The sequence below is a fragment of the Heteronotia binoei genome, chromosome 1, assembly GCF_032191835.1.
Source record: "Heteronotia binoei isolate CCM8104 ecotype False Entrance Well chromosome 1, APGP_CSIRO_Hbin_v1, whole genome shotgun sequence".
NCBI lineage: Eukaryota > Metazoa > Chordata > Lepidosauria > Squamata > Gekkonidae > Heteronotia > Heteronotia binoei.
The window spans coordinates 190,437,974-190,454,146 of NC_083223.1; the positions used below are offsets into that span (position 1 = coordinate 190,437,974).

The window sequence follows — 16,173 nt, forward strand, 5'->3', positions numbered from 1 at the left end:
TTGGTTCTCTTCATAGGGCAAATAGATCAAACCCTAAATGGACACAAATCTGACATGTGGGGTGATTACAGACGGGCACTTTGGGCCGACTCAGAGATACCTCAGAAATCGACTAGAAAAATCCTACCAAACGGCAACATCTGCCACCTGTCCTCATTCCATTCCCACCCTCTCCTCCAGCCTCTGGAAAGGAAAAAGGAAAGGTCCCCTGTGTAAGCACCAGTCATTTCCGACTCTGGGGTGACGTTGCTTTCACAACGGTTTTACGCCAGACTTTTTACGGAACTTTTTTGGAAGACTTTTTACCCAGGATAGCTAAACACGGGGCTTCTGGAGAGCGGCTCAAAAAGCTACCACTTTGGAAGTGGTAGCAAATTTTTAAGCTATATGCCAGTCGCCTCCTCACCATCTGGAAGCAGAAGGGCGCAAGCGAGGCACCCTGGCCTGTGAAACCACCAAGCTGCCCCAAGCTGCTTCCGGCTTTTCCCCCCCCTTAAAAACTGTCTGGAGTGCTTAAGTGCATGAGAACTTTTTGGGGTGAAAAAGAGAAGTCCGGCTTCTAAGGCGCCCTGCCGTCTGATTGTGCCAGGCCGCCTCGCCAGGAGCATGTGGAGGCTCCCGGACAGCTCTTTTTGAGCTGGCCCAAATCTGAGAAATCTGTAGGAGAACACTTCAGCCTTCCAGGACATTCAATGAGTGACCTCAAAGTAGCTGTTTCCTTGCAAAGGAACAGACTGGAAAGGGAAATTGCTGAATTACAAGTTATTACAACATTTGGCACTACTCCCCAGGACTTAACAGGCATATTGATTTCTTATCTCACTTCATATGCTAAACTGGTTCAGCCCATACGTATTCTCACCAAGAAGGGCTATACATCCTATTTATTTTACTTTATTATTTGGAATAATAGATTGGAATACTGATTGTAATGTTATGCAATTAATATTGGTGTGTATTTCTCTGAACTGGTGACAGAGAAAACATAACACTGCACAACCATTCAATTCACCTCAAAGAAAAGCATGTTGTTAGTTACCTTCCATGCTTCAGAGGAGATAACTGGAGTGTAACAAGAAGTTCTCACTTAATTACTCTTAGCATTTCACAATTAAGAAGGCTGCATTTACACATCCCTCTCCTATTTTAGCATATTTATTTACTTCAGGGGTGGGGAACATCCACCCTGAGGGCCATTTACGGCCGTTGAGATCACTTGGTGTGGCCCTCTGGGACTGCTGGGCTGAGCCGAGTCATGTGGCAGCCTCCCTGGAGCCTGACTGGCCAGCATTCTTGCATGGCCCGCCCTTCACTCAGCCCCCCCCCCCTTCAAAGGGAGCTGGCTGGAAAGTGGATGCCTGCATGCTCCTTCCTCCTTTCCAATCCGGAATGTAGGAAGAAGGACGCAGGCGGCCGCTTCTCAGCCAGCTGAGTCCCTGAAGAGGCAGAGTGGAGGGGCTGGGCGAGGGGCGGTCCAAGTGAGAATGCTCGGCCTGCCCCTTGCCCAGCCCACTCCCCCCCTTCAGAAAGACTCAGCTGGCTGAGAAGCAGCTGCCCGCATGCTTTTTCCTCTGTTCCAAACTGGAACGGAGGAAGAAGCATGCAGGTGGCTGCTACCCAGCCAGCTCTGTCGGCGTGAGTGGGGATGGGGAGGGGGCGCCTGCCTCTGCCCTCCGCCCCTGTGGCCAGATGGCTCCCGAGGCGGGCCAAGATAGCTGCAGGGCCTGGAAAAGTTACTGTCACAGTTCAGGTAAATTTCCCCCTCATTTCTTTATTTCCCTTTCTATTTCTTCCTCCCATTTCTCTATTTCCCTTTATTCCCCCATTTCTTTTTTCCCTTTCTTTCCATTTCTTCCCCCCTTTGTTTACCTTTATTCCCCTTTCTTTTCCCCCTTTCATTTCCCTTTATTATGTTTTCTTCCCTCCATTTCATTTCCCTTTCTTCCCCCTATTTTTCTTTCTACCCCCTTTCTCCTTTCCTTCTCCTCACTCTCTCTTTCTTTCTCTCTGTGGAACCTGAGTGGTGGGCATTGTGAAAGACTGCTGCTGGGTATGTGGGTGCCTTTAAAGGTCTGCTGGGAGTAGCTGCAGTTTCCGCATGAAGGGCAAGAGGGAGGGAGGGGTGGTGGGGGTGGTGGAAGCCAACTTCCAACAGTTCAATTTGCACTTGATTATCCCAGACGGTGTGGCCTAATATGCTAATGAGTGTGTGACCTAATATGCTAATATTAGGGGATGTGGTCTAATATGCTAATGAGTTCCTGCTGGGTTTTTTTTCTACAAAAAAAGCCCTGGACCTAGGCATTTGTCTAGGGCAGAGGGCTGTGTGCGTGTGCCAGATTAGGCTCTCCCCACATGACTTCAAATAGAAAAACAATTATTTGCATTAATTTTGCCGGCCTGAATTGTTTTCCGTCAGTGGAGCACTGTTTTTTAAGTTGATAGTTTTGCATGGCCTGCAGAAAAAAGGTTTCCCACCCGATTTACTTCATGGTGCCCCCCCCCCCATTAAATCCAAACAGACGGTGGCCACATAAATTTAGCTTGTAATTCCTGCTAGGTCTTTGCAACCGTTAAAACATTTTTATTACGTTATATGCCAATTTGCTGTTCACCCTCTGCCTCTATGGACTGTTAACTTCCATTTTAATGTATAAGGAAGTGTGTGTGCACACAAAACCTCATACATTGGACAAAACATAGTTCATCTTAAAGGTGTCACTAGAGACAAACTTTTCTACTGCTTCAGACCAACATGACTGCCCACCCAAATTAGTTAAAAATTTTTAAAAGTTGCTGTTTAAGGGCTTATAGAAAGATTTTGATGTCCTTTTGATGGTTTATAATGAATGAACTAATTCATTTTGGGGTGCATTGCAGTGATTGCAGTCTTGTTGTCTCCAAACTTTCTTGCAAATCAGATCCTCCCTCCCTGTGTTATTTATATATACTAACAGCTGCATAACTCTCCTCCAAGTTCAGGGGCAGTGAAGCTCTGAATATTGGTTGCTGATGGGATGACAATTAGGAGATGCTTTGGACACCCATTCACTCTTTTAGGCTGTTGAAGACAGACAACAAACTTACTTCAAAGGATACTGGTCAGAGATCAGCAACCTTGGATAGCTGTTTGGTAGACAGCTCTAGTACCACCTAGTAGCACGGAGTATAAACAAAAGTAGTGAAGAGCTGGGGGGAAAGTAAGCATGTTGGTGGTTTGAGTAATTGGAAGATGAGCAAGATCCAGGGTTTTGCTCGGTCTCGGGACAGCCATAATGATTTATATATCTTTAGTTCAGGCAGCCATGGAAGTGCCTTCTCTCTGCTGGGAGAGTTGCTCAATGTGAGAGCAAGACAGTGCTTTAGCGGCTGACATGATCACAGAAGGAAGGTATGAAGGAAGACGCAGGGAAGCATGTCAAGATATAGGTATAATCTTCAGGTAGCCAAGAATGCGTGTTGTTGTCCTTTTCTTCTATAGTGGTCTGCAAGCCAGAAGAGTGTCACACATTTTGGGTGTTGGTTTAGCCGGGGGAGCAGGGCTGGCTAAAGGTTTCCTGCCACCCCTGCCAGGTGCGAGTCGGGCTGCAAAACAAGAAGTGCTTCTGCAAGCAAGCCCACTTTGGAACTCGTCAGGACAGTGGCATCAGAACCGGACAGGCCCATCGCTACGAAGGGGCCTGTGTGGGCACAGCCCCCTGACTTCTGGAAGAGGTCCCCTGACTCTGGGGCCCTAACCAGCCCCTGGGGCGTCTGCCATGGCTCCAGGACAGTGGAGAGGTTGCTTCTGGGGCAGGGGCCATAAGCAGTCCCAGCCTCCGGCCTGAGTTAAAGGGCCTGCTGATCAGCTGATCTGCAGGCCCTTTAACTGGCACAGGGGCTGGGGGCTGCTTCTGCTGCTGGCCCGCGTGTTATTTTACTGGTGGGGAAGAGAGGGCGGCGGCGAGCTCGCCACAGCCCTCCCTTCCCTGCCACTAAAACCATGCGGACTGGCAACAGTCGCAGTGAGCAGGGGGAGGAGGGGCGGCGAGGGGGGGAGCAGGGCGCAGCGGGGGGGGGCAAGCGAGCGGAGCACCGAGGCAGTGGGTGCGGGCAAGCGGAGCGTGGCAGCAGGGGGGCACTGGGGAGGGGTCGCCTGCCTAGGGCCTATTTGCCCTAGAGCTGCTCCTGGCAGAAGCAGCCCCCGGTTGTCCCCCACACTTAAAGGGCCCTGTGCATCAGCTGTTTCGCGCACGGGGCCTGCTGCCGGCTGGCACATTATTTTACTGGTGGGGAAGAGAGGTGGTGAGCTCACTGCAACCTTCCCTTCCCTGCCACTTAAACAGCACCTGGGCCAGCAGGGGTCCGTGAAACAGCTGATCCATGGGCCCTTTAACTTGGGGGGGGGGCTGGGGGCTGCTTCTGCCCCCAGCCCGGAAGCAAGTTTGTTGGGGGGGGGAGGGCTGTGGCAAGAGAGAGAGGCAGGCAAGGAGGGAGCCACTAGAGGGAAGGTCGTTGGGGGCACTGGGCGGGGCATCCCCCCCCCGAAAAATGTAACCCCCCCTCCCTTCCGAATTCTGGCTATTGCCCTGGAACCAGAGGAGCTGGGGAGGGGGGTGGGGGCGCCTGCGCCTCCTTTTACACCGCCTCCGTCAGTTTTGCGCCGGCCTCTTCCGTGTTGAATAGGCCTGAAAGATAAAAAATCGGGGAAATGAGTTCCTGCCCCTTTAAGAAAGCCCTGTAGTCTGTGAAGGAGGCGTTCCTCTTCCATAACAGCCGATGCAGGAGCAGGAGGCGATCTCCTTGGCAACTGTTGCGCGGGCAACAGCGGACCGGAAATGTCACCGGGCAGAGAGGTGGAAGGTTAAAGGTGGCATCGGGACGAAGATGGCGGCGGGGAGTTGTCGTGTGTCTCTGAGTTGTGTGGCTGCTCTCGCCGTGGACTTCAGCGGCTCGAGCTGGGGTTTAGGTATCCTTTGCTGCTAACGCTTTGTGTCGGCGTGAAGGGAGCGGGGGTCGGAGCACTGGAGGTGGAGGCCGCGATTCAGGTGAGAGGAAGAGTTGCTGGCTTAGGGGCAGCATAACGACGGGCGGGAGGTGAAGATCTCGGCTGGGTTGGTTTGGTTAAATAAAATGATAGAGCGTGGATTTTGTCTTTGCACGCAAGGATATTTTGCAAGCGCATTTTTTTACCCGTAGTTATCCAGTGTGCTTTAAAACGAAGGCACTAAAAGGGATGTACTCAAATGAATGAAAACAATGCCTGTTGGAAATAATGGAAAGTGTTGGAAGGTCTGTTTTTCTGAGTCAGATTGAGGTGAGAGAGGAGGTCCTACAACTGATAGACAAATTAAAAACTGATAAATCATTAGGCCCAGATGGCATACATCCAGATAGCATACATCTGGGAAATTACAGGCCAGTCAATTTGATTTCAGTACTGGGAAAGTTGATGGACACCATTATCAAAGTAAGCACATTGATGAACAAAAGTTATTGAGGAAGACTCAGCATGGGTTCTTTGAAGGGGTGAACAAACATATGGACAAAGGGGACCCAATAGATGTTGTTTACCTTGTCTTCCAGAAAAGCTTCTTAGTAAGCTCGAGAGTCATGGGGTAAAAGGACAAGTTCTCTTGTGCTTCAAAAACTGGCTAATTAATAGGAAGCAGAGAGTGAATATAAATGGACAATTTTCTCAGTGGAGGATGATAAGCGGTGGGGTGCCACAGTACTGGGTCCAATGCTTTCTAACTTGTTCATTAATGATTTGGAGTTGAGATTTGGAGTTGAGACTCTTTGGAGTGGAGGGCGGGATATAAATCCAATATCATCATCATCTTCTTCCGTTTGGGCTGGGTTGGTGCCAGGGGGTATGGCCTAATATACAAATGAGCTCCTGGGCTTTTTCTACAAAAAAGCTCTGTGGGCCTGGAATGAAAGCTGTCCGAGTTGAAGGAGCATGAGTATTCTGGGACTGGGATGACAGGCCCCAATGTGGCTTGACGGTCCCTGGGACCAGAATCATTGCTCTAGTATCACTCAACCCAAAGGCATCTACAATGGTAGACACATTTTCATTAAACTGTGCAGTTGGAGATTGTCCCAAAGGCTTCTGTAGTTTTTAATCATTTAGTTCCAGAGGCTTTTTTGGAGTCTAAAAATATGTAATTATACAATTTCATTCCTTGCTTCTTCTAAGAGGATCAGATCAGCGCCTTAAGTGGTTTCGTGTAGGTGACTAATTATGCAGCAATAAATGTTTGGATTACTTGCTTTTTCTGTGGCCTTGTTTTTCAGCTGCTTTTGCTTTGTTTTCTTGTCCTTCATAAGAACTTTTGTGATTACTGGTACCTCTGTTTTAATTTCCTTCTTTAACACCTTTCTGTTTCTATGCAGAATTCTCTCTTAATCTTTGTTGCTTTTTAAATTCTGTCTTTAACTTGTTTGACTTGTTTACTGTATACTAGAAGACAAAAAGGTTTGTCTCAGATTTAAAAAAGAGAACCTCATTTTAAGGCATTTTTAAAACTTTGAAAAGAGATAACTAATTTGTTGCTGATGTTTTCATTTCTTGAAACTATCTCATTTCAGCTGGTTTTAATAAAGGATGTTATGTGGCTTTCCTTTTTCAACTTTTTGTATGAAATATATATGTAGTTTTTTTAAAATAACTTTTTATTTTTCAGTTTGCCTATGAACAATAAAATAATGAATAAACTGATAAGTACTGTAAAAACCTGTCACCTCATTACTATTGATGTGAACAAGCAAAATAAACTAACAAAATTGTTAAAACATTTGTATAATATTGTCTTATATTTATTTTTCCAATTTAGTGACTTTTCTTCCAAGAAAGCAGTTATAGACACCATTCTTCCATAAAGTGATCCTCTTGCAGAGTCTTGGCTTGTTGCAAGATTTTCTTAATTACAGGATCCCAAACTTTCTGAATCCAGTCTTGCTCACATGAGGTTCCTGGGTTTTTTTGGTTGTTATTGGATAAGACAAGCAGCTGCTGTTAAATTCTTTATTACCTTTCTATAAACATGCGTCACATCTCCATTATGTATGTATCAAAACATAGCTCAAAGCCAATAATCTTTTTCACAGGGATATGAATCATTCTCCATTTTTTTTTTGCATTTTGAAACGGGTCCACCATATATGAAAATATATATCCATTGCAGAACATCGTTTTCAGCATAATTATATATTTTATATATCTGCTTTTATATTGCAGTTAACCACCAAAACTGAGAAATTTAAAACAATTATTTTATATTATATGAAAATGTACCAGAAACTTTTGAAGAAATTGTCTTCCAATCCTCTTTTGCTATTTCCAAGTTCAACAATTTTCCCCATTTTTTCATATATGGTGTAGTGGACAGAGGCAGCAGCAGAGGCCAGAAGACCTACTGGGTCAAAGGCAGCAGTTGCTTCAGGATGGAGTGGGGCAGCACTCAGGAACACAGTAGTGGCCAGCTGGGTGCAGTAGGAATGGGGTACACCACCTGGAGGAAAGTTGCCCAGCACCAAGCAGCAGCTGAGCATAGCAGCTGAGGCAAGGCATCAGCTGGGGCACAGTGGGCAGCAAGGGCTAGCTCTATGCAAACTCAGCTGGTTTACGGCAAAGCAGGGAAGGGGTGAATAGATGGGCAAGGCTCACAGAAGAAAGAGATAGTCCTGGGCTTGGTCAATGTAGGTGAAACCCGAGGGATCAAAAGGAAGAAAGCTGGAGAAAAGAGGAAGGCACACCGGCTGGGAAAGGCTGAGAAGCCTTTTTGCTTCTTCAGATTAAAAGATTCCTTAAGTCACTGTCATAAACCTTTTGTATAGCTGTATCTTTTCCCACACCTTCTTTAAAGCCTCTTCTAAAACATAAATTACAATCTGGAATGGTTTTCAGCATAATCAGCTTTATTTATTGAATTATTTCTTTGGTTGTGCCACTTTTTTCTCCCCAGCAGGGACCCAAAGTGGTTTACACCATTATCCTCTCCTCCCTTTTATCCTCACCACAGCCATGTGAGATAGGTGGCTGGCCCAAAGTCACCTAGCAGACTTCCATAGCGCTAGTGGGAATTTGAACCCAGGTCTCTCAGACACTAGTCTAACACTAGTGAAAAGTGTCTGAGAACCCAGGTCTCTCAGACATTAGTCTAACACAATAGCTGAAAAGTGTGGCTGGCCCAAAGTCACCTAGCAAACTTCCATAGCACTAGTGGGAATTTGAACCCAGGTCTCTCAGACACTAGTCTAACACTCTTAACCACTACACCAGACTGGCTTTCAGTTTATCTTTCAAGTGTTGGTTTGCCTTTTCAAATTTTTGCAAGGGTCACTGTTTGCTCCCTGGTGGTGGTAAAAAGTGCTGTCTAGTCATAGCTGACTTACAGTGGCCCTAGAGGGTTTTCAAGGCAAAAGATGAAAAGGTGACTTGCCCTGGCTTGCCTTTGAGTAGCAACCAGGGCCGGATCTGGGGGGGTGGGCAGAGGGGGGATTTTGCCCCAGGCGCTGGGAAGAGAGGGCGCCACCAGCAGCTGCTGCGCCAGACTCGCAGCACACAGGTAGCAAGAGAGCAAATGCTGCTGGCTCCAGCAAAGAAATCGCCTTACTCTGCACCATATGGGAGGTGCCCTCTCTCTAGGGCAGCAACTGCCTCCTTCCCTTCAGCCCTTGCCTCCACTGGCCTCTCTGTCGTTCTTGGGAGGCCCCTCGGGAGTATGCCTCTTTGCCTTCCTTCCCTGGAGTGTGGGAAGCCAGAAAGAAGAGCAGGGAGCAGACAGGGGCGCCCTCTGCTTGGTCCACCACCGCCCTCCTCCCTTACCTCATTGTCCGGGAGTGCTGCAAGCCGGCAGGTGGCAGGAAAGGGGCTGAGTGGGGGCAGCAGCACAGCATGGTGATGGGTGCACTTCCCCTGTAGTTGGGAGAGGCATAGGGCAGCAAGATCTCCATTTCCCTGAGGAAGCCAGCCGAAATGAGATGTGCTGACCCAGCTCGCTTGGCTTCCTCCTGAGAGGCACAGGCTGAAGAAGTCCTGCTTTTGCTGCCTCCAGCCAACCCCTTGCTTTAGAGGCAGCTGGCTGGAGCACCAGTGATGTGCTTCTTGACCAGGAATGAGTGTGTGTGGGGAAACGGAGAAGCAGCAGCCGCAAACCTTCTCTTTTTGGAAGGGGGGGGGGGAGAAAAGCAATTCTCTTAATCTTCTTTGGGAACACACAAAAGCCTTGCCAGGAAATTGACACAAACAAACCCAACATACACACCCCTTTTTCTGCAAGCACACATCCCCTGCTAACTCCTGTAGCAATAAAGCAAGTGGGGGGGGGCAGCTAGATGGTTATTGACAGACTCTCCTCTGCCACCCCTGAAAATTAGGTGGGAATGTGAGCTGTGAGCCTCTCTCTCTCTCTTTTAAAAGAGGATCCGGCTGCGATGAAGAAATGAACGGACATGCACGTGCACACAGGGAGGAGACTCTCCCTTCCCTCTCCCCCCTTCTACCCTCCCAATCTCACTTCACAGGCCACACACCCCTGTTCACTCTCCCTCCTCCAGGGTAGGGGGAGGGGGCCCCATGCGTGCACTCCTGAGTCACCATCTGTTCCCTCCACATTCCCACTGGTGACTCCCCATGCCCCCCTCCTGCCCTCCCCACCTCCTCCTCCTCCTTCCAGGGCATGTGAGAGATGTCTGCCACCAGCATTGACCCCCCCTCCCAGGAAGGAGTTGTTTTTTTTAGAAAAATAGGTGGTGGAGCTCATCCAGGGATTGTTATGCAGCTGCACCTACTATTCAATGCACAAGGTAGGTAGGAGGAGGGGAAACTATCAGAAAGGTTCAGGTGCTGTGCTCCTGTGAGCTCCTGCTGAATTCAAGGCCTGCCCCCAGGTAAGTGGTAGAGAGAAGGAATGAGAAGGGGAAAGTAAACAACTGTGAGCTGCCTCTCCCCCCCCCCCCCCAACCAGTAGTGAACTCTATCTTCCTGAATCTTCCGTTGCCTTCCACGTCCCATGTCAAATCATTCCCCCATCTCAAATCTCTTCCCTTGTATGTGTGTGCTTCAATCTGATCATGACTGCAGGAGCCTGGGAATTACCTGCCTGTCCGTCTTATTCCTCCTTTCCCAGTACATGTTTTCATTATTTGTTTTATTTATTTTTGCAAATGTCTCCTTTTGGATCCAAGTGTGCTTCCCACTCCTTTTCGTTTCCTCTGCCCCCTTAGCATGTTTGAGCTATTTTCAGTGCTGCATTACATGGAAGCATATACATCTTAAAATGCTACAAGTGCACACTTTTAAAAGTTATATGATGCTCTGCATGTGCAGCCTAAGTAGGTTTACCCTTGTGTGCTGTCCTTGAATGTACATTGTTTGTGTTCCAAACCTTAGTATCTCTACCTTACCACTAACTCAGAAGTTGTTCAGCATCCATGTTTAGCTCAAGCAGTGTCTGTATCTGGCCTTATCTGTCTTTACTTCCTTACTTAATTTAGCTGGCATGTTCCCCCCTCCCCCTTTACTGGAAATGAATGTGTGAATGAAAGCATTTCTTGAAATCTGCTCTTTTGTGTATACTGCTCTTAATTTCTGGTTAGAGTGTTGGACTTGGATCTGGGAGAAACCATTTCAAATCTCCACTCTGCTGTAGAAGCTCAAGTTGTGACCTTGGGTCAGTCACACAGTTTCAGCCTAACCTGCCTCACAGGGTTATTGTAAGGATAAACTAGAGAAGAGACCTCTTTAAGATGCTTAGGGATTAATGTAAATAAATAAAAATAACTTTTGGCGCCTCTTCTGATGTCTTACAATCTGAGCCTACAAACGCAGACCTAGAAGTCTAATTGTGTTTAATTAGCGAATGATGGATAAGATAATGTAAAAGTGTTATTATTAACTACTCATAGAAGTCAACACAGTTCATTCTGTTGTTTAAAAGAGTTATTATATATCTATATACGTGTGTGTAAAGAAAAAAATAAGGGGGCACCATTTTTTGCTTTTGCCCCCCCCCTCAAAAAATGTGTAGCTCTGGCCTAGGTAGCAACCCTAAACTTCCTCTGCGATCTCTTTCTAGCACTAATTAAGGACAACCCCACTCTGTAGAGAGTAAGTTTGGTGTAGTGGTTAAGTGTGTGGACTATTATCTGGGAGAACAGGGTTTGATTCCCCACTCCTCCACTTGCACCTGCTGGAATGGCCTTGGGTTAGCCATAGCTATTGCAGGACTTGTCCTTGAAAGGGCAGCTGCTGTGAGAGCCCTCTCAGCCCCACCCACCTCACAGGATGTCTGTTGTGGGGGGAGAAGATAAAGGAGATTGTAAACCGCTCTGAGTCTCTGATTCAGGGAGAAGGGCGAGGTATAAATCTGCAGTTCTTCTTCACTTAGCTTCAGAGACCTGATGAGATCAGGATAGCCTAGGTAGGGTTGCCAAGTCCAATTCAAGAAATATCTGGGGACTTTGGGGGTGGAGCCAGGAGACATTGGGAGTGGAGCCAGGAACAAGGGTGTGACAAGCATAATTGAACTCCAAGAGAGTTCTGCCCGTCACATTTAAAGTGACAGCACACCTTTTAAAATGTCTTCCTTCCATAGGAAATAATGAAGGATAGGGGCACCTTTTGGGGCTCATAGAATTGGACCCCTTGGTCCAATTGTTTTGAAACTTGGGGTACTTTGGGGAGAGGCACTAAATACTATACTGAAAATTTCGTGCCTCCACCTCAACAAACAGCTCCCCCAGAGCCCCCAAAACCTCCAGATCAATTCCCCATTATACCCTATGAGAATCGATCTCCACAACGGGAATAATGAAGTGCTCAGCAGACTTCTACAAAAAAAGCCCATCAGGAACTCATTTGCATATTAGGCACACCTCCTGACACCAGGCCAGCTGGAACTGTGTTCCTGCGCGTTCCTGCTCAAATAAAGCCCTGCTTGGATGAAGAGACTTCCTTGAAATACTGGGTCAGGAGGACAGAAACAGGTTATATTCAGCACCCAAGTATTAGGCACAGTCAGCCCTGCTTAGCTTCTGAGATCTGATGAGATCGGGTTTGTCTGGGTTATCCAGGGCAGGGCAGGCAACCCTCTTCTTAGATTATCTCACTTCCTTTCTGAAATAAATGTGCAGTTCTGAGGGCTGCAGGATTCTTCCATTTTGAAAATATTCTACAGTATATATTGATGAAATTCTACCTTCCTGCAATTTTTTTATGACTTTATTTTCCAGCCCTGGTAATATAGTCGGTGTGGTCGGCATCAGTCTTTGGGTGTGAGCCAAAAAGCAAGCATATAAGCCTGTGGCTCTTAGGCTTTGGATCACAGCCCATGGCCAGATGGATTAACCTGGTGGACATCAACCTCAGGATGTTCTCTGTGTCATCTGTCTGTTTTTAATACTATTTTATATACCAGGGGTGGCCAACATTAGCTCTCCAGATGTTTTCTGCCTACAACTCCCATCAGCCCCAGCCATTGGCCATGCTGGCTGGGGCTGATGAGAGTTGTAGGCAAAAAAACATCTGGAGAGCTACCGTTGGCCACCCCTGTTATATACTTTTGTTTAAAAGTGCATTTTTGTAAGTCACCTTGAGTTCCCATTGGGAAGAAAAGTGGGATGAAATATACTCAATGGATAGATTTCGTCCTTGCTATCCAATCCCTAGCAAGACATAAATTTTGAACACTGATGTTCTACACATTCATATTACAGAATTTGGCTTTTTGATCCCAATTTACTAGTGATGTGGAGCAGAAAATATTTCAGAATGAAAATTTTCCAATGCTATATTTTTCTATGGAAAAATTCCTATCCCACATATTTTATTTATCCATTTATGTAAAACATTAGCCACTTTTCTTCCTTGCAGAGCTCCAGGTAGTTTACAACATAAAGAAAACATATTTACATATTTAAATAATATCTATCTTTAGCTGTCTAGGGTGGTTGTGCTGCAAATCAATCTTATTAATGGGTTGAATGTGGGATATGAAGCATGGGTGAACCCCAGTACTTATACATGGTCCAGGCTTGTATGTTTACTAAGCAATCCTATATAGTTAATCTAGTCTAAGACCATGGAGAGACCACAGTAACTCTGCATAGGATTGCACTGTTAATCATTCAAATTTTAATAGGAACACTTTCTGGTTTAGATCTTCTCAGAAAACCCTCTCATCACTGCAACTTACCCCAGGCACAATTCCCTATTACTTGAAGGCATGATATAAAGGACCCTTTGGAAGGAAATCAGAGCTTCTGGTGCTTAACTCAACCTTGCATTTATGTATTTATTCTCCGTTGAAGTCTCAGATTAACATTTAACATGTGGGTATAGAGGACTAGTCAGCTTTTAGTGTTTATTTGCAAGGCTGAGTGGTTTCTCAGTGAACATATTTTTAGCTGCTGATGACACCTTAAAGCAGAATTGTTGGTGCATTGTCACATTACTTGCCATTTCTCTTCCTAGTCAATAAAGATGCAAAGATCTAATAATGGAAGCTAAATATAGTGTATTTTTGTTCATTATGTGTAAAACAAACAAACAAGAATTCTAGTAACTACTGGATCCTTATTTTGGTCCTGATAGAGGAAGTTTCTGTGATTCGTTGACAATTGTCTTTTGTAGAGAAAACATTGTACCTTCTTTTTGTGATCTGTCATGAAGGCAATGTTTATGTATAAGCACAGTTGTATCTATAATAAGAGATTTTCCACATAACCATCTGCTTCTAGCTCAAATGAATACCAATATCTCTGTGTGTTTAGCAAGCTGCAAATTTAGCTGGATATTTTTTGACATTAACTTGCTCCGTATAGTGTTTTTCCAGTCCTCTTCAAATTGAGGTTAACCATCTATGTGCCAAGTATATTTGCATGCAGGGAAGGGCAGGATACAAATCTAACAAATAAAAAGATTTATTAGGTGTGTTTTGACAGATCACTAGTTTGAGCTGGCCTCATCTGTGTAAAGGATGAAATGGGTAAGTGATGGTAGTTGCAAGGCTTGTAGACTAAAATCTGAAAAAAATATTTGCATGTGTTTAACCCAGAATTAGCTGGCATTTATTCAGGGTTAGTAACATCCCAGGAGCCTAGACATATACATTAGTACCTAAGAATGTGACTACTTAAGCCAGAACTGTAAAAATATTTCAAATTCTGTCTGTTACTATTGAATGACACAGTTTATTTTTTGATGCTTTAGCTATTCCAGATCTTGTCAATTTGAAAGGTACAACATTTCACAATAGTTCCTGGCCTCATCAAAATGTCTGAGGAATCATTTATATAGTCCTGGAGGTTTGGGAGCTATAAATTGCATCGCATCAATAAGCTATGTTTACATGTATATTAAGACTGTAGCACCATTAATTTATACTGTAATTTAAATTTTAAATTTTAATCTAATTGCTGGTTTAAGAAATGTATTTTAATAGTTATGTTGTATTTCTTGTTACATCATGGTGTGACCCACCATGTCCTGTAAGCCGCCCTGAGCCTGCTTCGGCAGGGAGGGCGGGGTATAAATAAAAAAATATTATTAAATGTATGTATAAATAAATGTTTTGGTTCATTAGGAATTGAAAGATATACATCCTTAAAGGGAGGTAAACTTAAAATTAGTGGTGCAAGTATCTCTATTGAGTTAATTTTGGAATTGTTCTGCATGTCAAAATAAATCTGCAAACCTCACTTTACTTAGAAGAATTCATTGTTGTCCAAGTCAAGGGTTTTGCAGCAGGTCATATATTAAATTTACAGTATTCTGTTAGAAGCACAAGGTTTGGTACCGTATGCTAACTGGCTTCCTGCGTGTACATAAAATTACTCCTGCAGGTTAAAGGGCCTGTGTAGCATAGTGATTGGAGGGATTAATATTTAAAACTTTTAGACCAGTGTCCAAAGTTTTTCAGTTTGGTCAAGGTGCTCTGGTACAGTACTCTATTAAGTAGTCACTGGGTTAAGTGCATGGATTCTAATCTGGGAGAACCGGGTTTGATTTCTGACTCCTTCACATGCAGCCAGTTGGGTGACCTTGGGTCAGTCACAAGTTCTCTCAGAGCTGTTCTCTCAAGAGCAGTTCTATGAGTGCTCTCTCAGCCTCACCTGCCTCACGGAGGGGTGTCTGTTATGGGAAGAGAAAGGGAAAGGAGATTGTACTGCTCTGAGACTCCTTTGGTAGTGAAGGGCAGGGTTTAAATCCAATCTCCTCCTTTTTACAAAATAGGGCCATATTTTCACGTTTAGCAGCACTGTTCTTCCTAACCAAGAGATTTTTGTTTGACACATTTTCTTAGTTCATCTACTCTTAATGAGATAAGCAGTACTGAAATATTCTCTGTATTTGTTGAGACAAATATCCCCAACAAATAATGTTACAGTTTTGCCTTTTATAGTCCATTACTAACATAATTTTACTTATTTGCTTCTCAGAAACATCCATAACCAGTTGGAACTGATTTATCCAAACTGATCTTATAACCTGAAGATGATTTAAATTCCTGTAGAAGGTTGGTCAATGTAGGGAAAAATGTCTGAGGTAGTCAAGTCCATAAATAGTCAAATAAGTCAAGTCCATAAGGAGCTGGGCATGTTTAGCTTGGAGAAGAGGCTGTTGAGAGGTGATATGATCACCATCTTCAAGTACTTGAAGGGTTGTCATGAGGAGGATGGTGCAGAATTGCTTTCTGTTGCCCCAGAAAGTAGGACCTGAGCAGTGTTCCCTCTAGGCTGAGTTAGTGTGAGCTAGCTCACAATTTTTGTGCCTCTGGCTCACACATTTTTGTCTCAGCTCAGGAAAAATGGTCCTAGAGCAAGCTAATTTATGCAGTAGCTCACTATTTTAATGCCAGTAGCTCATAAAAATAGAATTTTTGCTCACAAGACTCCACAGCTTAGAGACAACTTTGGAGCTGAACTAACGGGTTGAAATTACATCAAAAGAGTTTCTGGCTCAACATTAGGAAGAACTTCCTGACAGTCAGAGTGGTTCCTCAGTGGAACAGGGTTCCTCGGGAGGTGGTGGACTTTCCTTCCTTGGAGGTTTTTAAACAGAGGCTAGATGGCTATCTGACAGCAATGAAGATCCTGTGAATTTAGGGTGAGTTATTTGTGAATTTCTTGCATTGTTCAGGGGGTTGGACTAGATGACCTTGGAGGTACCTTCCAAACTCTATGCTT

At 45.1% G+C, this 16,173-nt stretch overlaps 1 protein-coding gene across 2 annotated transcripts in view; it reads left to right on the forward strand.

The window, feature by feature from the left end:
- The first annotated feature begins 4,779 nt into the window (after positions 1–4,779).
- The window catches only part of LCLAT1 (lysocardiolipin acyltransferase 1), a 196,827-nt gene continuing 185,433 nt past the window's right edge, over positions 4,780–16,173 (forward strand). For both annotated transcript variants that reach the window (XM_060245445.1, XM_060245454.1), the window contains exon 1: positions 4,780–5,027. The gene's annotated coding sequence lies outside the window, so the exon portion shown is untranslated. The remainder of the gene's footprint in view (positions 5,028–16,173) is intronic.